This window comes from Gopherus evgoodei, chromosome 7, assembly GCF_007399415.2.
Source record: "Gopherus evgoodei ecotype Sinaloan lineage chromosome 7, rGopEvg1_v1.p, whole genome shotgun sequence".
NCBI lineage: Eukaryota > Metazoa > Chordata > Testudines > Testudinidae > Gopherus > Gopherus evgoodei.
In genome coordinates, this window is record NC_044328.1 from 121009795 (window position 1) to 121031327 (window position 21533).

Consider the following 21533-nt stretch of genomic DNA (forward strand, 5'->3'; position numbering starts at 1 on the left):
TGTGGGCGGCTTTAGAGCCTTGCTAGGCGAAAGAGATGTTCTTGTACAATTAAAAAGAAACATGGACATTCGTAACCCTTGTCTTTCTCCCAAGAGCATGGCAAAAGGCATGCTCTTGGGAGTGTGCTCTTTGAGGCTTTTAAAATTAAATGGAAACGCATTATAGGGAATAACACTCCATTAGCAACAGCCTGGACTGGATGCCATCTGTAATACTTTGGAGACTTTCTAATGACTTCAGTGGACTTTAAGTCAGACCTGTAATGTCTTATGCCTCGGCTAACACCTCCGTAAAATGGGAATAATAGTACTTAACGTAGAAGGGTGCAGCAAAGATTAGAGAATGGAAAGTAATGTGTACAGTGTGTGTGTGTGTGTGTGTGTGTGAGAGAGAGAGAGAGAGAGAGAGAGAGAGAAAGCAGGCCATTCGTCTGCTTTTAAGCTGGACTGGTCTGTTTTTGTAAGGTTTGTCTCTGTCCTGTACTAACAAAAAACTGGATCTGATTTTATCCAGTATCACCATGGAGAATGCCATTTTGGAGTTTGCTGCTCCACCCCTACTGGGATCACACAGGCAGAGGCAGGCCCATGTTATTTCAGAAATTCATGCCACCAAGGGGGAGAGGCATCAGTGGCCACCCTATTATATCAAGGGCATGATCCCAGCAGGGGTGGAGCAGCACACTGTGCAAAATGGTGTGTGTGTGTGTGTGTGTGTGTGTGTGTGTGTGTTTTAATCAGTCACTATGGCATCTAGGTGATTTTTTTCTGTGTCACTGATCCTCAGGCATGTGGATGCAGGCACATTAGGGCCAAAAGCTGCATGTTTTCAGCGTTTGAGGTCGAGGAGGTTGGCATCCAGAACTGAACAGCCTGTTCACGAGGACTCTATATCTCCTTGATCACCACGAAAGAGCTTTCTTTAGCCTCTGTAGATCAGTGGAGTAGATAGTGAACTTGGAGGATGCCAGGGGAATCCAGTGGGTGTGCACACAGTGTAGATCTATCGTTTACCCACATAGGAAGAGACATGAGGTTGTCCTCTGCTGCCGTTCCTCCTTCCACTGTAACTGGATGCAGGCCAGCTCCCAGGTTTTGCTTGCTTCTGTTCTTGCTTTGCTTGCAAGTTTAGTGTTGGGCTAACTCATCTGCCTAATGAAACTAGCTCCATTCACACAGGATTTTAATATCTATAATATTTCTTTGCCTCTCTGCAGAGGACAGATGGTCCAGTGTTTAAAAAACTAGTTTTGGACACTTGAGACCTGGTCTTCACTTTCCAGTTCTGCTACAGACTTCCTGTGTGATCATGGTCTAGGTGCTCTGGGCTTCAGTTCTTCATCTCTATAATGGGAATGACAGTACTTCCCTACCTCACAGGGTGTTGGGAGTAAAAATACATTAAAGAGTGTTATGCATTCAGATACAATGGTAGTAGAGGTACCTTAGAAACATAAAAACAACAATGAGTCCGGTGGCACCCAAGACTAACAGATTTATATAGGCATAAGCTTTTGTGTGTAAAAAACCTCACTTTTTCAGATGCATCCTTGTTGTTTTTGTGGATGCAGACTAACATGGCTACCCCCTGATACTTAGAAACATAGATCTTTATCTAGCAGTTTTAAATAAAGGAATTTTAGACTTTTGATGATAATTTTACATAATGTAGTTTAGGATTGAATGTCTAAAATTTTTATTTTTTTACCCTTTTAGCAGTTATACATTTGACATGGGTTTGTTATCCTAGATGATGATAAGATTTGGCACAGAGAGCATTAATTCCTTTATCAGTTGTTTCCTTTACAGTTGTTCATTTAATTGAGCTCCGCTGTGTATCTTAGAAAACAAGATGCACTCATTATAGCTCATAGACCTCCCTCTAAGGCTTAGGTAGCATGGTAACCTGTTTAAACGAATAGCACTTTTGTAGGTATTATGCTTGCTTAGTGGTGTGTTGGGTGTCTTGTATTTATTTTTCCAAACGCTGGAAGGAAGCAATAGGAGAACTCTTGCATGCATGATCAGATGTAGTAGCTTTCCAGAAGTTCTTCACTCTGGCTATTTTCTTTTAAAGCTGTGTTTACTCAAAGAATGTGGTTGAGATGGCTGAATATGTGGTTGCAGTGTAGAGCAATATAAGTTGTATGCCTTGTTATTTCTATTGTTCTGCTCTGACTCGTACAAACAATTTTAATCTCAAAATAAGAGATCATATGGTCTTTGATGTCAGCCTTGCACAGTCAGATTCAGTGTGCACATTATCTTACCATTGCACAGCCTGGCGCTGAATATTCTGTTCTTCTTTTTGGTCCTTAAATTTGGTATATTCTTTTCTCTCTCAAATCTCTTAAGCAGGAAGCCTATGCATCAGCTGTGCTGTATTCAGCAACAAGAACACCTGTCTAACCATGCACCTGCATGTAGATGGAGATGGTCTAATAATATATTTAACTACATATTTCAGACATGAACACAGGAGCCCCACAGTTCTGGCCATATAAGGAACAACACAGGCTATAATACTGACTGTGCATACTGCTCGATGTTTGGCAGCAAAGAGCTAATTTTCATAAGCATAGAATAGCTTCCACCTAGCACAGTGGTGTCCAGATCCTCCAGTCCGAGGACCAAACATGCTCTTTCAAAGAGGTCAATGGGGCACAATTCTGCGAAGTGATTGGAAACCACTCTAACTGTTCAGCTCCTGAGGCAGAGAGTATATCAAGGGTAGAAAGAGGGAGTGGCTGAAACACATTATGATCTGGCCATTCACAGCAGGCATATGGTCCCTAAAGGGCCGTTGTTCACTGGTGCAAATTAGAGCAGCCCCGAGGCTGCTGTACCCTGGCCTGAGGCTGAGAATCAGGTTGTTAGTTCTGAGTTGCTCCTCTTCTTTCCCTCTTACTAGACTGCCATGGGTGACCTTGAATGGAAGTGAGCTATCCCTTTGCTGTCCCTGATCATAGTATAGTGCCAAGCAATACAGTTCCTACCTGACCCTGCCTGACATTCCCGCAGCCCAGCAGGAAAGCAGGCAGTGGAGCAAGAACTGTCTTCTCTCATCTCTGCAGTACAGGAGCCAGGCAGCAGGGGAGCAGCTACAGCAGGAGGAGGACAGCAACAGCTCAGAGTATTCCTCTGGCTCACATCAGAGTGGCACCTGGGGATGCAGCAGATTTAGTAATGCCGCTTATATCCTCCCCTTAGAAAATTCAGAAACATTCTTTTTGACATAATTGCCCCTGGAAGGCCACAGAGTAGAGCCTGGAAGCTACAAGTTGGCCATTAGGCTACAGGTTGGACACCCTGGATTTTGCAGAGGTCATTTTGTTTCCTTAAACAGTATAGGAAAGCTACCTCAGCACAGTTTGGTTATACTTGCTGCTGCTGGTGGTGCTATTGCTACTCTAGCATTAAGGGTGTTCTCTCTAGTTCTTCACATACCAATGGGAAAGAAATAAAGGCCTGGTTTTCAGAGGACCTTCCTTTTGGTGGCTACATTTTTATCTGACTCATTGCACATGCAATTACTGCAGTTCTGTCCCTAGTCACAGGAATAGTACAGATTGGGCATACGCATTTTTTTGAATGAGTGGTAAAGAAAATGCATCAAAATGTAAAAATTTGTAGAGTATCGTGAAACATAGTAATTTCCAGAGAGAAGCTATAGCGGAAAAAATCCTGAAAATAATCTGTGGGTGTTTTGCAGAACTTTATTCTGTCTCTGATGTTAAGGCAGTTTTATTAGAGCCTGTTGCTCTGTGTGTGTGTGTGTGTGTGTGTGTGTGTGTGTGTGTGTGTGTGTGTGTGTGTTCACATACATTGTACACGCCCCTGTAAAATATCTAATACATGTGTATTGTCCCAGCCACACCCTGACACCTAGTTATGTCAACACTGACACCCTGACACCCCAGGTTATGTCAGCACTGGGAGACTAAATATGTTTCCATTAAAGCCAATCTAATGCACACCTCTTATTACGAGTTATGGGCTGGATTCTTCAGAGGGATTGGACACTCGCAATTGTGGGTGTGTCATAGTATCTTTCCCCAATCTGAACCTTAAGAGTCCAGAAGTTGCGGTACTAGCATGAATTCCCCTAAGCTTAATTACCTGCTTAGATCTGATAAGCTGCCACCAATCAGGAATTCGAGTGCCTGATACACTCTGGTCCCCCAAAAACCTTCCCTGGGGGGGACCCCCAAGACCTAGACCCTCTGGATCTTAACACAAGGAAAGTAAACCCCTTTCCTCATCGTTGCCTTTGTCAGCCTTCTCCTCTGTGGGTTACCCTGGAAGATTACTGTGATTCAAACTCCTTGAATCACAACACAGAGAAATTAGGTCTCCTGGAGAGAGAGGCAGATTCACGCTCCGTGAATCTCAAACAAAGGGATTCCACCCTTCCCCTCCCTTCTCCTTCCCTGTTAAGTACAGACTCTATTCCCTTGAGCCTCAACAAGGGGAAAAAAAATCAGACAGGTCTTAAAAGCAAAACTTTTATTAAAAGAAAAAAAGAATAAAGAAAAACACTGTAAATTCAAGATGGAACATTATAGGGTCTGTCAGCTTATAGAAACTAGAAAGAAGCCTCCCCCCCCCCCAGCAAAATAGAATTTAAAATTCTTCCAGCAAACTACACATTTGCAAATAAAGGAAAACAAATAAAAAGACTATACCGCCTTTCTACTTTTGTACTCACAACGTTGGAATAGAAGATTAGAGAGCCTGTAGGTACATGTGGTCACTCTCAGAGCCCAGAGAGAACAAAGCAAAACCCCGAAAAACAAACAAAGGCTTCCCTCCACCAAGATTTGAAAGTATCTTGTCTCCTGATTGTTCCCCTGGTCATGTGTTTGGTTCCCTGTTTGTTAACCCTTTACAGGTGAAAGAGACGTTAATCCTTAGCTATCTGTTTATGATTGGGTGCTCAGCATTTCTGCAAATCACCCTGTTAAGAAGTTGGTGGTTAGAGTTTTTTTAGTAGGAAAATGCATTATTCCACCCACTTCTCCAGAAACCACTGAAGAGATTTTTGTTGAGCTTTCCATGTACAATATAAATAAACATTGGAGCAAGCGTGAGAGTGAGTTCATGTCTCAATGCCGTGAGTGTTTTTAAAAATAGTGTCTCCTAATGGAAATGATTTTGCAACCTTAACTTTAGTGGGCAACCTGTTTGCAAAAAGAAAAGACATGGAAGTGTTCGAGGCCAAAGTGCTTTGTTTATCCATAGAACAAGAGTAATAGCTTTGCAGGGTTCCCCACCCAGTTCTGCCAGTGTGTCTCAACTCTGACCTGAGCAAGTATCTGTAGGGGTTGAGACCAGACTACTCTCTCATGTTCATTCAGGAGCCTTTCTGTTAACTTCAGTGGGGGTTGGATTAGGTCCATAACCCTTGCATTTCTGCCATGATGCACCACAAAGCTATCAATATTATTTATGATGGAGGTACCTATGATATGAAACTGCCAAACTCCTTTTGCATAAGCTGTTAAACGGCCATCATCCAATAACTTCAGGTCACTACCTAGCTGGCTAGACGTGTAGGTGAAAGGTTCTATGTCCCGTGATCAACCCTCTTCGCCGAGGATGGTCGATAGGCGGTCTGTGGGTCAAATGGGACCACTAGACTCTTACGAACGGATCCCAAAATCTCTTTATTTATTTATTATTATCATTTTTGTTGTTGTTTTTATTTTCTTCTCTGGAGTCTGGACCTTGACTACACCTTAACCAAGAAATTTGGACCTTGACCAAAAAATAAAAATAAAAATTGACTACCCCTGTCCTAAGCTATCCAGCGCCCCACACAAATGCTACCTGTTACACAGATGTTGTTTTCAAAACCTCAGACTTGGGTTAAGGGTATGAGAAATGTTAACATAATTTCTTATAAAATAACATCTAGTGATCTTGAATGCATGGAAATAAAAAGCAGATTTCTATTCTCAGACTCATTTGCATCTTCACGTTATAAATGGTTTCCTTTCCAATAAATGGGTGCAGCATCTGATTTGTTTGATATCATGGCTACATTTCTGTAGTTGCATTCCTCTTTGCCCTTCAGTTGACAAATTTTTCTTGTTCTATAAATATAGAATTGTAAACAAGAGCTAATCCTTAGCAACAACCTGGAAAGTTAACATTTCTCTCCAGCTCCTATTATAATTAATTCAGAAACTCTGAATATGATGTGATTTATACACAGTATTCATAAGGCCAGTGGGCACTAATATCTTGTTAGAGAACTGAGAAAAGAACACTCTTTTGTGTTACAACATAATTGCACTACATTTTTTTTCCTAAGATGTTTAAAGATGCTTTTTACTTTACATTTGCAAAATGGAAGGTTTTTGCTGTTGCTTTTACATTTGGGTCTTAAATGTGTGTTTCCCTGCTGTTAGCGTCAACATTGTCAAAACATTTTGCAAAGTATGTTTAAATAATGCAAAGAATTATGGGTTAAGACCATTGTTTATATTAATTTAAATCTCACTGTAGTAGGTGAATTTGCAAGACGCTTCTAGCTCATTGTAGAAGTTGCTTACAATAAAGAGACAACCTCAATTCTTATTTTCTGAACAGACAAGGCATAGAGATTACACGGTACTTGAAAGAGTGAGGCCATTATGTTGAATTTTGTTTAAACGTATCTTGACAAAGTCTTCATATTAGGGATCCTAATTTATTTTATTTTATTTACAGTTGTTCAGGGAATGTTGTTATACTGTAAATCTATGTAAGCCATATACATGTGAATTCTGCAACTCCCAAAAGGGTATGATTAAAATATTATAGCTGTGGCAAACCAAAATACAAAAGAAAGTTTACATTTAGGTTTTCTTTGTATTTGTACTCAAGTTTTGTAATACCTCGGTATCGTGGTCAGCATTCCCATAAAAATACGGTATTATATGAAATGATACAATCTGTGAAGCATTTCCCATTATGTAGACACCATGTCTTTAAATTATAGCAATTTCTAAAGATTTTAAAACAAAATGAGCTCTTAGAAGTGTGATTAATAGCAGGGAATGAGGCTAACACTGGGTCATCAGTGGCACTCCATTACAAAAAAGGTTGAACTAATAAAAGCATCCATCTATTTGACCAATAAAGCATTTGAATGATATGCTTGTAGTTTTTATCATACAGTAGTTATTTTGTACTGAATAAGCTGTGATTTTTACATGTTGGAAAAGGAGCATCGATAGGCAGCTCAGTTGAGGTGAATAGAATGTGTGAGTGCAGAAACGCAAGGATTTACCAGGTGGTGTCTGATATTCGTGATGCTTTCAGATTGTGAGCTCCAAATTTTGGAAACAAATATGAAGTATCTGAATCTCTTGTTAACCGCTTCCCCCCTGCATATTTGTTCTGTGAGGCTGGACTGTGATCACTCACAAGGAGGGGAGAAGGGATGGTATTGTGTGTGCAATCATTAGTTCAGTCTCTGGTGACGCAGACTTCTAAAAATTATTCTTTTGAGGAGAAAGAGGTGGACCAGCACTTGCATTTTCCTGGAGTGTTGACTCCTGTTCTCCCACCTGGTTCACACCTTTTATCCAGCTGGGTCTATAGCAGATGTGGGAGTGTGGCACAGAAAGACCAAGTGACTTAAAGATAAAAAAAGATGATGATAATAATTGGAGATATACCAATCTCCTAGAACTAGAAGGGACCTCAGAAGGTCATTGAGTCCAGCCCCCTGCCTTCACTGCAGGACCAAGTACTGATTTTTGCCCCAGATCCCGAAGTGACCTCCTCAAGGATTGAGCTCACAACCCTGGGTTTAGCAGGCCAATGCTCAAACCACTGAGCTGTTCTTCCCCCCATGACTTGCTGAAGGTCGTGCAGAATGTCAGTGGCAAAATAAAGAATTGAGCCTGGGTCTCCTGAATCCCAGACCAACACCCTAAGCATTAGATCATCTTTCACAATCTTCATGCCTTTCTTGAAATCCAGGCCCAGGTCACAGCAGTTGTGGAAAGCTCTGTTGGGATGACTACTGTGTCCAACTTCTTGGGAGGCTTGGGGATGAGAGATGGGAATGGAAAATACATTTCCCTGGTTCAGGGAAGCCCTGGAACCACAAGATTTGAATAATGTACCAAATGTCAGAAAATATCAGATCTTGGAGGTTCCTTCCCCTGCAACAGGTGGGGCTTGTTGGGTCTCAGCGGAACTCCTGTTGGGCGGTGCAGAGAGGTAGTTGAGGCCTTGAAGTTTCTATCCCGATGAGCAAGAGTTAGGAGAAAATGTTGGGCCAAAAGCCTGTTGGGTTAAAAAAAAATGTAGGTGGGGAATCCTCAGTAATGTGAGAGTGGTAATGGGAGGCCAGAGCAAGGGAGTTGAGGATAGAAGAAGGAAGAGGGAGGAGGAATGGAACATACTGTGCTGCATTAGTATCATGTGTGTCAGAGTATAGTGAGCCATTGTGTACATATATGTAAACACAGACACCCGTTTTGCTTGGCAGGGATTATGTTGTACAGTAAGAAACCTGAATTGTTGTTCCTGCTTTCCTTACATTTTTTTAACGGAAATATTTTTTTTTCATTTTGAACTCCTACCTTTAGTATTTACAGGTTGTTGATTTTAAATATATCTTGTGACTTCGGTTGTCCTGCATATTGACAAGATGTAGATTTTTACCTCTCTCTGCAGGATTAGAGATGACTGTCTTCAGTTTCTATTCCAAAAATTAGCTGGTTAGCTAATATCACTCACTGATTTTTTTAAAGATAAAATAAACCTGAAGCAGATTATGTCAGTGAAGGCCCTTCTTTAAGCTGCTTCAGGATTACACCTGAACTGATATTGCCCCTTTTGCACCTTAATTTTTTCACAGACATGTGAAAGTGTATGTCCTCGTCTGGCAGGTTCCCTTCGCTAACGATTCCAAAGGTGTTTTTCTCTCTTTGTTTTGTATTTTTTTATCCCAAATCCAGCAAAGAGTTAAGATGATTTCACTTGATTTGATGGTTTGTAAGATGAGTAATGCAAAAGTTGGTAACAGCAAATTGTTGTTTATAAGCAAACATGGCACTGTGTAAACAAGAAGTCCTGGTCCCCAACTGGTTTGATTTCATGGTGGTCAGCAGCTGATCTATGTAACATAGAACCTTTCTGCTTCTCTAAATGTCAGAAGAATGACTGTTTGTTTGTCTTGAGTTCTTCCCAGCTGTTTACTCTGTAATGCATTTGCCTCAACCTTGATTCCCTGAGAATGGCCCCTTTCTCCTCCCTGCTCTGTTTACATTAGTCCTGCCCCGAGTGTCACCTATGAAATCTGTTGATTATTCCACCTGGTTAATGTTAAATTGCTCTTGCAAGATGATGTGTTTGTTCATAAACACAAATGCTGGGTCCCTTGTTTACTGTACCCATGGCAGCAATCAGTTATTAAACAAATATTGCTTTGTTTGCGGGTGTGAGCAGCAGTTTATCCTGCAAGGTCTGGAAAAAAAACTTTAAATGCTGGGATTTTGATAAAGGAGAAAAGGGGAACTTGTCCCTGGAATGTGGTTGAAACTGAGTTAGGTTTGCTTTTCTTATCTTTAACTTGGATGAAGGGGCTAGAAAGATTAGCAAGTTGTTTGGTTTTTCCAAGAGATTTCCTTAGTGTAATGATATCTATCCAGTTGTTTGCTTTTTTCAGAAGGGAGAGAGCACTCCTGCAAGACGACTAGCACAGTAATAGAGCATCTGATGGCTAGAAAATTCTGTGTGGAACAAACAAGGACTTAGAAGGTCTAGGACAAAGGGATAGGGCTATGAACAAGGTAATCACCAAAATGTACGGTGTTTGAATTGTGTACCACAGTTGGTTATATTTTTTTCTTACCTTTTTAATCAACTATGTTTCTAATTGATGCATCTGCCCTCTATGAAGTTTGAAAAGGAAAATGTTTAACTTTTATTTCTAAAGCCATCTGAAGAAATCCTCTGATTTGAAAGCAGGGCAAACTGAATGAAGAGAAAATACTAAATTAAAAACTGTGCTCTTTCTTTCTTCTTTTGCACATGACATTATAGAACTGCTTTTGCTCTTTCTGCTTATAAGTGAAACAGCATTAACATCTGCTAATTCTGGAGGCTGGCTATTTGCACTTTACTTTCTGAGAGTCCTCATTAGATAATTTTGTGCTTTTGCATTGTTTTGCAAACATGCAAGAAAAACAAGCTCACGCCATCTTTGTTTTTCAGAATTTTTGTTTGTTATTGTTTCTGAATATGGCTTTGGTTTTTTATGTCAGACAGGACCTGTGAGTATTAGCTGTTAGGACTGTGCATGCAAAGTGACCTTGAGAAAAAGAAGATAGCTCTTTTATATGAAGAAGACTCTATTACTTTGTATTTGAGGCTAGCTATTAAAAAATACATGTATTTAATATATATTTATAGGGCGCTTGTGAAGGCTAAAATTAAATAATTGTCTCTCTTGTCCCTTGGAAAAGCAAGCAACAAAACTTGCATGAAATTCTGATAGATTGTATTCACTAACTTGCACTAATGATCCAAACATATTGTTTGTTTGGCCGGTAGAGCTGTTATGGCTTTGAGGTGAAGTGTAAGGTACTTGAAGTGTGTAACCTAACAAGCCAGTCATTAATTGGCCAGCATTCCTATGATAAGTCAAACACTCTCTATATTAAACTAAGTGAAAATGTTGAAATGATAAACTATATTGTGCAGTGGTGTTACAAAGCAGCACCTGACTGTTGAAGGGATTTTAAGAACTGCAGAGTGATAGAGAAGATAAAAATGCTTTAATGAGAGAGGGAATTTATAATTAAACCCCAATGAACCCTTGGTCTCTCCGAGGTTTGGAATCGCCCCATCGCACCTCAGTGGCAAGGTAAATCTGCCCTGCTATGCATTTGCTAAACACAAAGCAGGCCTTGTATTTATGCTCTTTAATATTCCATTGATCTGTGTGTCCGTATCGGAGCCGATACTGCTAGGATGGAGTTGAATGCATATGAACTAATCTCACTGGAGCAGCTTACACTCTCTGTTCATCCTTAGCACACAATTGTGTGAATACAACGGGTCTATTGGTGTGTATTGGGGTGGGGAGAACAGGTAGGTAGGTAGGTGGTGTTGTATGTCCATGCGTGAATGTGAGACAGGAGGTAGGGATGGAAATAGGTCTATTTAGAGTCTCTCCTACCATTCTCAGCATGGCAGCCCTGAAACTGTGAGTGTGCTCCCTTAAGGATGGGAATTTCTGTAAAGCATGTAATGCCCAGATCAAAGTCCTGGTAATAGAGTTCACTGCACCCTGGCAGGAAATACAGTAATGTTCTCAGCCACTAGTCCATTACTATGCAGTGTGCCATTCATTTCAAAAGAAATGAAAAGCCCTTTTCCATCTAGTAGTAGTATGATGATTTCTGTCAGGCCTGAAGGTTTGAAAAAAGTCTCCCAAAATGGAAGGAAATGAGCTCTGCTCCATGGAGCTCACAAACATGCTGTAGGGAATGGTAACAAAACAGTAGAGAAGGAGGTAAGGAATAGAAGACTGTAACAGTAAGTTTACTTGAGTACTCCGTGAGAGCAAATATATGGCATGATGGAGGAAATTGGGATGCATGCTGTGAAATGGGTGGCGTTGTATTTGCCAGTTGGTGTGACGTGGTTCCGCTTTATAGTTCGAGATAATCAAGGCATGGTTTTCATTTTGAATATGTAGATTAATAATTACCAAACCAAGAAGAACAGGGTTGTTGTATTTATTAATTATATATATGTATATTATTATATAGTACATACTATTATATGTATTTATTATGTGATACTAGACTGGGCATGGCTCCTGGATGGGTATGCAAAGAATGGTGAGGATGCAGATGCCTACCCCTGGAAAAAGCTGATTTCTCTGTTCTCTATCTGGAATGTAGGGTCTGTAACCAATACTGATAAGGTGAGGTAGGCTTGGGTTACCCAATTCCTAGTGAAGTGGTGGGTGCAGGCATTTTCTTTGTGGACTGTATTTGAGTGGTCTATGGCTTATGCTGTCAAGGCAGTTGTACTTCTCTGGTTTAGTGGGTTATGGGCCAGTAACCTTCTTGTTGATGGAGTTGGTACAGTTTGCCGCAGAGAGAGTGTCCGGGTCAGGTCTCCTGCGAAGCTATTACTCTTTGCACCTGTGGAACTTGTGGGATGCATGCAACTATAATAATATAATATGGAGACATATCTATCTCATAGATCTGGAAGGGACCTTGAATGGTCATCAAATCCAGTCCCCTGGCTTCACAGCAGGACCAAGTACCATCTCTGACAGATTTTTGCCCCAGATCCCTAAATGGCCCCTCAACCCTGGGTTTAGCAGGCCAATGCTCAAACCACTGAGCTATCCCTCTCTCCCCGGCCCCCGCCCACAAAATTAATATCTTTACTGAGATTTTGTTTAGCACTCAGAGGTTCGTGTTCTCAGCTATCTATCTGATGTGGTTCAACACACCTTTGGGTGCTAGTTTTTCCAGAGGATTAGTGAATGCCACAGAGCTAATGGCACCTCCTTATGTCCATTTGTTAGTTACTTTTCCTGAAGTTGTAAGATAATATCACCCTCTTCTTGATTTCTCACTATGTTCTGTAGTTGCTTTTTTTGCTACACTCTCTTCTTAGTCCCCCTTAACTTAACCCTGAGTAACTTAAATTACCATTTAGAGAGAGAAGTTAAATGACTTGCTTAAGGACACACAGTGAATCAGAGTTGGCACAACTGGGAGTGGAACCCTGGAGTCCTGACTACCACTGCTCTCTCCTAACCACTACTTCCCTGAAGTTTCGGTGTATGTAGATTAGCCATTGTCTCCCCTTGACTTTACTGACTCTAAATTACCTCATTCCTCAGTGGCCATAAAGGTTGTTCGGAAATGGTAAGCTGTTCTAGTCATTTAGTCAAAAAAGCGAGAAAGGTGTTGTGTTCATGAATACATGGGTGGATAAGCAGGAGCCAGTAAAGCAGCTACTCAAGAGACATGAGAGTGAGAATGGACTGGGGAGCCTAGTGTAAGATCAAGCTAGTTAAAGTTCATCTTCCTACAAGAGTGACAGGTTTGATCTCTGGGAAGGGACTGTGGCAACAGGGATCACAGCTGTGTCCTTATTCAGTTGGCCAAGGTGATGCTCTCTGGCACTTCTAGAAAGCACCAATTGTTACCTTCCAGGCGGAATGCAATTGTCCCTTCACTTTCCCTCCCCTTCATTTGTTCTCTCCTCCCAATCTCTCTACATCATGGAGCAGTGCTTTCCCTTCAGCCAGGAGGGTAGAGGAGGTGAGCGGCCCCCTTATGAAACAGATGCCAGTGCCATTCTGTGGATCAGCTATCAGGGATGCTCTCAGAGCAGTGTGATTTGTCTCCTGTCCCCAGGGAGTCTCAGCGTATCACCTCTACGATACGCTCAACCTCCACTGACCCAAGGCTTGGGATGAATCTAGTTCAGAGCCTGGAACTCCCAGATGACAGCATGAGAAGCGGTCTTTGTGTCAGGAGGCCAGCCTCCGAATGTGCTGTGGATATTTCCATTCCTTCTGGACCCTTTATTCCCAAGTACTAAATGAAATTTTCAGATTTTAGATCTGTCTAGACATATACAGTGCACGATAAAGTTGATAATACATTAATCATTTTTAACAACAGGTAATATGCATAATTTATGGTGTTACAGTGCTATCTTTTTTGATATTTATGATGGATAATGCTCAGTTTTTGCCCTCATATTACTGCTTTAAATTATACCACAAGAAAATTAATGAGAAAGTAGATTTATGGGTTTCATTTGTTTGTCAATTCGGAAATTAATTGGGTGTTAATTTTAGCCGTCCCTCATCAGACCAGGTCTTTAGTGTGTGTGCATTACTTTGCATTCATTGAAGCCTACCTCCCATTTACAGTGGGTCACTAGCTTTGCATACATTAAAATAGCCCTCAGGCACATTCTCTTGATTACTTTTTGAACTGCCATGCATTAGAAAATTTACGCCTTTCTGTTATAATTATGAAAATTCAGTATAGGAAGATGTGCTTGCATAGCAGCGAGTACACATTCTTATTCTGTTGTGTAAGATCTTATACCAAGCTCAGTACATTTTTGTTTTAATCCTGGAATATAGAATTCTTGTCCATCTTTATTGGAAGGCTTTCAACCTTTGTAATTTCATGGATCCAGTTTAATACGGTGAATTCTTCCTTTAGCTTAGGAAATATCAAAGGATTTCCTCCCCCCCCACTCTTTCTTTGTTTCTTCTTTTCACACTTCCAGCCCTCGTCCAGACTAGGGGAGGAAAATCGATCTTAGATACGCAACTTCAGCTATGTGAATAACGTAGCTGAAGTCGAATATCTAAGATCGAATTACTCACCCGTCCAGATGGCGCGGGATCGATGTCCGCGGCTCTCGGTGTCGATTCCGGAACTCCGTTCGGGTTGATGGACTTCCGGAATCTATGTAAGCGCGCTCGGGGATCGATATATCGCGTCTAGACTAGACGCGATATATCGATCCCCGAGCAATCGATTTTAACCCGCCGATACGGCGGGTTAGTCTGGACGTGGGCTCAGTGTGTGCTTGCTCTTCTTCTACCTCAGTGTTTGGGTAATTCACCATAGCAAGAAACCACTATTCAGAGACATGACTCAGCATCATCTTTTTAGGAGGGTGGAACCTCATAGCATTTCTCACGAGCTCTGTTGATTCTCGAAGATCGTTTGTAATCCTTTTTTTAAATCAAATCCCTTCTTTTCCTCCTCCTGCAAAACTCAGCAGCCAGTAGTATCATATATGCAACAGTGAGTGACCCTCCAAAGGGCTAGATTTATCCAAAACATTCCCAAATGTAATCAAACCCCTGGGATGTGGAAATTGAAACTTTATCATATGATTTCTAGCATTTCTTGGCTCCAGTTTGAGGCAGAAATACTACTAAATCAATTTTTGGCAATATTTAGATGATTTTTCCAGATCCACCTGAAACTAGCAAGTGCAAGGTTGTCAGTTTTCTTTATTTTTAATGACAAGGCCCTTTTGAGCCTCATGAAGGTTTCAGTTACTCTCTGGCTTGCTTAATTTCTGCTGAAGGTTTGGGTTGGTTCTTATTCCCATCTTTAATCTCTATTTCGAATGCCACCTTTAAAAAAATGCAATGCAGGGTGGCTGCTAAAGGCTTTAAAAACACAGCAGGTAACCATCAAGAATAACGTACACTTATGTTTTTGAAAACTGAACAGCAGTCTGGGTAGCTTGATGTTGATTTGCTTTGGTTAAGTCATACAGTGTATTGGGACAGCACTCTCCGTCAGTTTTCTTAACCACAAAGGCATTCCTAAAGGCAGTCACTGGCCTGGTGTTCAGTATTTTGGACTCTTCTCTCCAGCAGAATTTCAGATGGCCAGCAGCCATCAAGCAGCCTGCTCAGAAGCTGTTTGTTCCATACTTAATTAGTAACGGGGTCTATTTTAGTGAATGAACAGCTGCATGTCTGCAGTGCCTCCACCACCAGATCAAACACTTACTCTTCACAGGATTCTCTGTCTCCACAAGTGAATCCATATTCTTTTACTCAACTGATGGGGTCAGGATGATGTATTGCTTCCGTGCCACTAGCCAGCTTAGAGATCTAGGGACAGCTAGGGTGACCAGATGACTGTCCCTATAAAATCAGGACCTGTTTTTTGGGTCTTTCTTTTATAGGCTCCTATTACCTCTCACCCCATCTCCCGATTTTTCACATTTGCTGTCTGGTCATCCTGGGGACAGCACATCAGCTGTTGGAAATTCTATGATCATTTAAATTTGCTAGGGATCCACACCCTGATTTAGAAATATGTTCATAGAGAAGTGGATGGATTTAGGAGACTAGTGATGGGAATGGAAGTCTTTCACCTCCAGCTCACTAGTTCCCATCCATCCCCGGGGGGTCAGTGGTGATCAAAAATTACCATCCGATATCTTGTAGGTGGCGCACTAGGAAATGCGTTTCTCAATTTTAGGGGTGGTTTCTAAACAAGTCAGGCATGTGACAGAAGGTGCGGAGGCCTGTGCTGCCACTGCTCTGCTGTCTTGTACCCTGATTTCTCCGTCTGGTGCTGTTCGTGTAGAACTTATCTTGAGCATTTCTCATTTCAAGGGGTAAACCCGCCCGATGCTGTTTCGTGTGTCTGCTTTTTCATGTATGGTTTCAAAATATTTATCCTTTTCCAGAATGGTTCAGGAGAGGCTTCCAAAAGAGTCTGGAACTTTATTTCTCGTCTTAAAATTGCAAAGCAAATGTATTCCTTGCTGCGACGAAGGGTTAAAACTCGTTGGATTTTAATGGCTGTCTGGTTGGATCGCATGCCTCCTGGTCTTGGAGAATTTGGGAGTAGACCCTGCCATTTAATCACTTACCGAAAACTGATTTTGCCATTAACTGTTGTCTCCACAGAAGTAGAAATATATTTTATAAATCTGTGTTTAGTTTAATTTACACATCCTTTCATGACTGGGCCAAGTTCTTTAAGGGCATTTATTCTGCTTCATATAAATAATTGATCAGCCAAGTTAATTTACTTCTGCCTGACTTGGTCAACCTTAATTAACTGCCCTGAAATAAAGACTGAACTTTTTGTTAGCTTAAAATCTTTACAAGTGTGAAAAAGACAGGCTTTACGATAAAATTGGACGCACTAATGCTGTTGCGGGGGAGGGAAATGTTTAATGTTGTATATTTGCACTGCTGCAGTAGTTATATATTTGTTAAAACTTCCAAATAACGCTAACCAAAATAAAATCATGAGTTTTGTGAAAAGCTCTTACATGCATAGGTTGGGTACAGTATACATGGCCTAGACTGATGCTGGAAGCATTCAGAGGGAGAATTTCAAAGGCACAATTGGCAGCTAGGCATTCAAGGCCAGATTTTTTATGGTGTTTAAGCATCTAGTGGAATTTTCAAAAGCTCTGCTCTGAAATACTGTGCAAAATTAAAAGAAAAAAATGGAATAAATAAAACCTGTCAGCGGACAGCCTATCCTCTGCTATAAAACCATATTCTCTGTTCCAGCATTACTTTGCTTTGTACTTTCGTGAGACTTCTACCTACACCATTAAATATATTCACTTACAAAATAATACCATGCAACTTTATGCACAGAACCGTGTTTAATTTATCCTTGTGCAAAGAAATGGTCGAAATCGCTTGTCTTCATAAAGCATCACTCTCCTGACCAAACTTATTTGCTATCACTGGATTAATTAGAGTTGTATTTAGAGGAAAGTTTGCTTTTTGTGATACTCGGCATAAAGGAGCAACAGCTCATCTCCCACATGGTAGAATCCTAATTCATGCTTCAAACCTTGCTTGGGCTCCTTCCTTCCAATGTGAATGATAGGCTTTGGGAACAAACAGCATTCTCAATAGCCTGGAACAAGAAGTCCTGCTTCTTCCATGCTCATCTTTTTAAAAGATTGTCTCACCCACCCTCGGGGAACATGAGGCTGACTTATTTGGGCATGCTCAAAAAGACCAAAAATATCCACTGGGTGGGAGGGGGTCAAATAGGCTGCGCTCCCCTGCTGTGACTCCTAATGATTGCAGTATATTGTGATTATTTATCTCAAGTCACATGCTGACTGTAGCTAAGGAGCAAAGTGGTTTATCTTATCTGGAGGAGGAGGAGTTTTGGCAATGTCTGTTTGTTTTTGTACTGTTGTCCAGCCAGGGTTACATTTAGAGTTGGCAGACACAAGTGAGCAATTTTTTAAAATAATTTGCACAGAAGTTTTCACAATTTTCATTTTTTTTCATTTGTTGCAAGGTCTTTTTTTAAAGAGTTCTGAGTCTGCAGAATTATATTTTCTGTTAAATTTGTAAGGCCCAAACTAGTCCCGTATTCTTCTTTTTTCCTTTGTTGAGGATCCTTGTCCATAATGGCTTCTGCTAATTCTCTCCTGACCACAGGCGGTAGGCGTAGAATTATAGAATGTCAGGGTTGGAAGGGACCTCAGGAGGTCATCTAGTCCAACCCTCAAAGCAGGACCAATCGCCAGACAGATTTTTGCCCCAGATGCCAATGCTCAAACCACCGAGTTATCCCTCCCCATAGCCAGAACTCATGCATGCTGCTGTATTTTGAAAAGTAAAATAAGAGCACAAACACTTGCAATGAAAAAAGTTCACAGAAAACTCAATAGTCTTCTTTTTTGGGAAAAACAAATTCATTGAGAAAAATTGCAACATTTTCAACGTTTCTTTCTGTTCCAGGAGGATTTTGTAACTTGAGATGCAATAAATAATTTTGTGACTAATTTGCTTATGAATTATTTCTTGAGACCTAGTGATGTTTTGTGCACATTGGGAAGTTGTGATTGTGCATTTATTGATCTGCTCCTCAGTGATGCCAGTCTCCTCAAGGCTTTTGGTACCTTTGGGCAGTGCTTCCTTCTAACATACTGTATGTTTTGACATCACAAGTGTTCTTAATAGTTTCCCCAGGTGTCTGCTCCAAGATAACTTGTTCATTATCTATCTGAAGAGCTTGGGAACATGATGTATTTTCTTTACTGTTCAGGTACAATTTCTTTTTTTACTTTAGTTTTAACTGTTGCGATATCAGCTGGAGGCACATACTGTCAGATCTTCAGTGCTGTCAAAAATGAACACCTTTCCTAGGATGCTTACAGCTTTTTCAGGCTGCCATAAAAACTTCATAGCAATTGACACCTGTGTCCTAAGCCAAGAGACTGTGTGTTTCAAAGAGATGCATTTAAGCAGCTAATCAAATGATAACTCTTCATATTTGACCAGATCATCAGGTGTTGTAAATTGACATAAGGCTTCCTTTATTCCAGTTGAGAATCTGGCCCTAAGTATGGATGAAGAGAGAAAGGTTAAGGGTTTTTAGTTTATTCCCCTCTGGTTAAAGGAGATGTGCCTTTTTACTGTAGTGTGTAGGAACTGAGTAATATTCCTTTAAATATATTATGAGCCCATTGATGTCATCTGTGTTTCAGAAGCCACCAGAACCCTGCTGGAGCTGCAAGGGATATAGTTATATCTATCTATAGATATAGATAGGGAGGGGGAGAGAGAGAGAGAGAGAGAGAGGGCAAAGGTCGGACACATTGTATATGTTTAGCAAAAGCGGCTATTACCATGCCTGTGTGGTTCCTTCATGTAGCATGTGTAAAGAGCAAAAGACAACATGTATTCTACATCAGAACTGGATCAATATTAAGAACAAAATGCATTGTCTAGTTACATACAGAAAGGTTTTTGTTAATTTAGATCTGTGAAGTTTTACAAGAGAACTGACAAACAGTATAATGAACCTTGTACTCCTTTTGTCTCTTTGCATGATTCAAAGATCCAACAGAGTGAATTGAAGCAAGTTTCCATAGACCAGATGAAATTTATTTAAATGTAAGCAGAACATTTGAATCTGTTCTACCACCTTCCATAAATGTGAAAGAGGTGCATAGCATGTATCGTGAATAGATCCTTAGTGACTGAAGTGGGGTCTTTCTTATGTTTGGTTTCCCCAGCCTTGATTGTGAATCAGAAACTAATGCTAATGTTGTAGCATGCATATGACAAAGCCCTTATTAGTCACTTGCTTCCCAGATAGGACATCTTGATTATTAGCTTTATGGATCATCATTATGAATATCCAAATTTACCAAATTAGTGAGTGGCATGTGTTTGTTTAACTGGAGTGTAGCGCACCCCCACAGAGCTAAACAATAACCATAGTTGGATGCTACATGTCACTTAATGCTTGACAATTGGGCTACTCTTGAAATGTTAGTGAAAGGGGCTGCTTGCTCTGAGCTGTTAACCCAAGGGAGTTGGCACTGGAAGGAAAGAATCTTTCAGTCTCCAACAAATATTGTACAGTAGGTGTCTCAGGGCTCAAAATTATGCCTGTACGGATTTTCTGGGGAAAGTATTTTTCCCTAGTACTTTTCCATTAGAAATGCATTGCTTTCTCTCTCCTCCTTTGATTGATGTTTTCCCACATGTGCTGGGAGGGGGAATTTTTCTTCCTGTTTCTGAACTGGTTAAGAGTTATTGAATTTAAACAGGTTCCTCCTTAAATATAGGCCTTTTATTGCCAGTGGAAAGCAGTTGAAAACAAAAGATCTGCTTTTCTGGTCTGCTTGTTGAAATTCAGATGGAGACAGGCAAGCTGTTCTTACTGATCCCGTTGGGGAAAGTCTCTCAGTTGGGAAAGGAGTTCTGTTAGGAAGGCATCCTGTTTTCCTAATTCTGTTGCATATATGACCAAGAACATATTACCTCTAGCTACGAATGGTCCGTACTGCTGAGCACTGCTGTGAAACATTTACTGTGTGTCCATGTTTCCTGGCGAGTAGTTTGTGTCACCATGGGCAAGTGATTCTGGGCAATAAAAAGAGTAATGAGGAGCCCGAAGGGAGGAAGGAAGGATGAATCAATGGAAACAGACAAAACTAATGGTATTTTAATCCTTTAGCATTGGGGTAGCAGCTTGAAATACCTATAATAGAGCCAGTCAAATTGCACAAAAAGAGAATTAAGAATTGTTTTACAAATAAATATGGCAACTTCACTTCAGTATTATTGTTGGAGTCACATTTTTCCCAAGCATTCTCACCACAGCCACTTTATTCATGGAAACTTTCAAGAATCCCAGAACTTTCAAGAATTTTAGCATAAACAATCAGTTGTCCAGTAATTCATCATCGAAGAGTGTTATTTGCTCTTCATTAGTCTCCAGATTTAAAAAAAAAAAAAATTGTCATCCATTTAAAGAGGAGAACCTGTATCTTTAACTTAAATGATGGGTCAGACACCATGATAATGTATTGCAAACAATCAAAGTCAGTGAACGGTTTGTGAACAGCCTGTGGACTGAAATTTGTGTTCATGTAAGCTACTTGACAAATATCTACAAATAGTTAATGTGTTCACAAAGGTCATGATTTCTATGAATGCTTCACAAGTAAAGGCCAATATTGTTCAGATACATTGTTGCAAATACACCTCTACCCCGATATAACTCTGTCCTTGGGAGCCAAAAAATCTTACTGCGTTATAGGTGAAACCGCATTATATCGAACTTGCTTTGATCCGCTGGAGTCCACAGCCCCCGCCCCCCTGGAGCGCTGCTTTACCGCATTATATCTGAATTCATGTTATATCGGGCTGTGTTATATTGGGGTAGAGGTGTACTTCAGCTAACTCTAGTTGTAAAGAGGTATCACTAAGGTGTATACTAAGTCAGATGGATAACATTAACTAGAAGATTTACTCAAAGGGACCGGAATCCTATGAGCGGGTGAATGAATCCTGGAAGAAAAGAAATTGCTTCTGCAAAAATCAATGACGCTCAGCACATTTCAGTCGTTACTAAGCACCTTGGAGATACCTGAAATATCTCCATGTACTTCATTGTAGTAGAAGTTGCTAATTTGACAGAATCATGGTGTGATTGGAAATCTGAACACTCAGCACTCTGCTTCAGCTTTCTGCTCCTGTCCACTATGTA

At 40.6% G+C, this 21533-nt stretch overlaps 1 protein-coding gene across 18 annotated transcripts in view; it reads left to right on the top strand.

Moving 5' to 3' along the window:
* FOXP1 (forkhead box P1) overlaps positions 1–21533 on the top strand; it is a 507886-nt gene that overhangs the window by 274170 nt on the left and 212183 nt on the right. The window contains exon 1 of one of the 18 annotated variants that reach the window (XM_030568524.1): positions 9682–9794. The exons of 16 other annotated variants lie outside the window; for them this stretch is intronic. The gene's annotated coding sequence lies outside the window, so the exon portion shown is untranslated. Of the gene's footprint in view, positions 1–9681; positions 9795–19387; positions 19427–21533 lie in introns of those variants that run through there. One more of the 18 variants, XM_030568526.1, reaches the window with a different exon arrangement.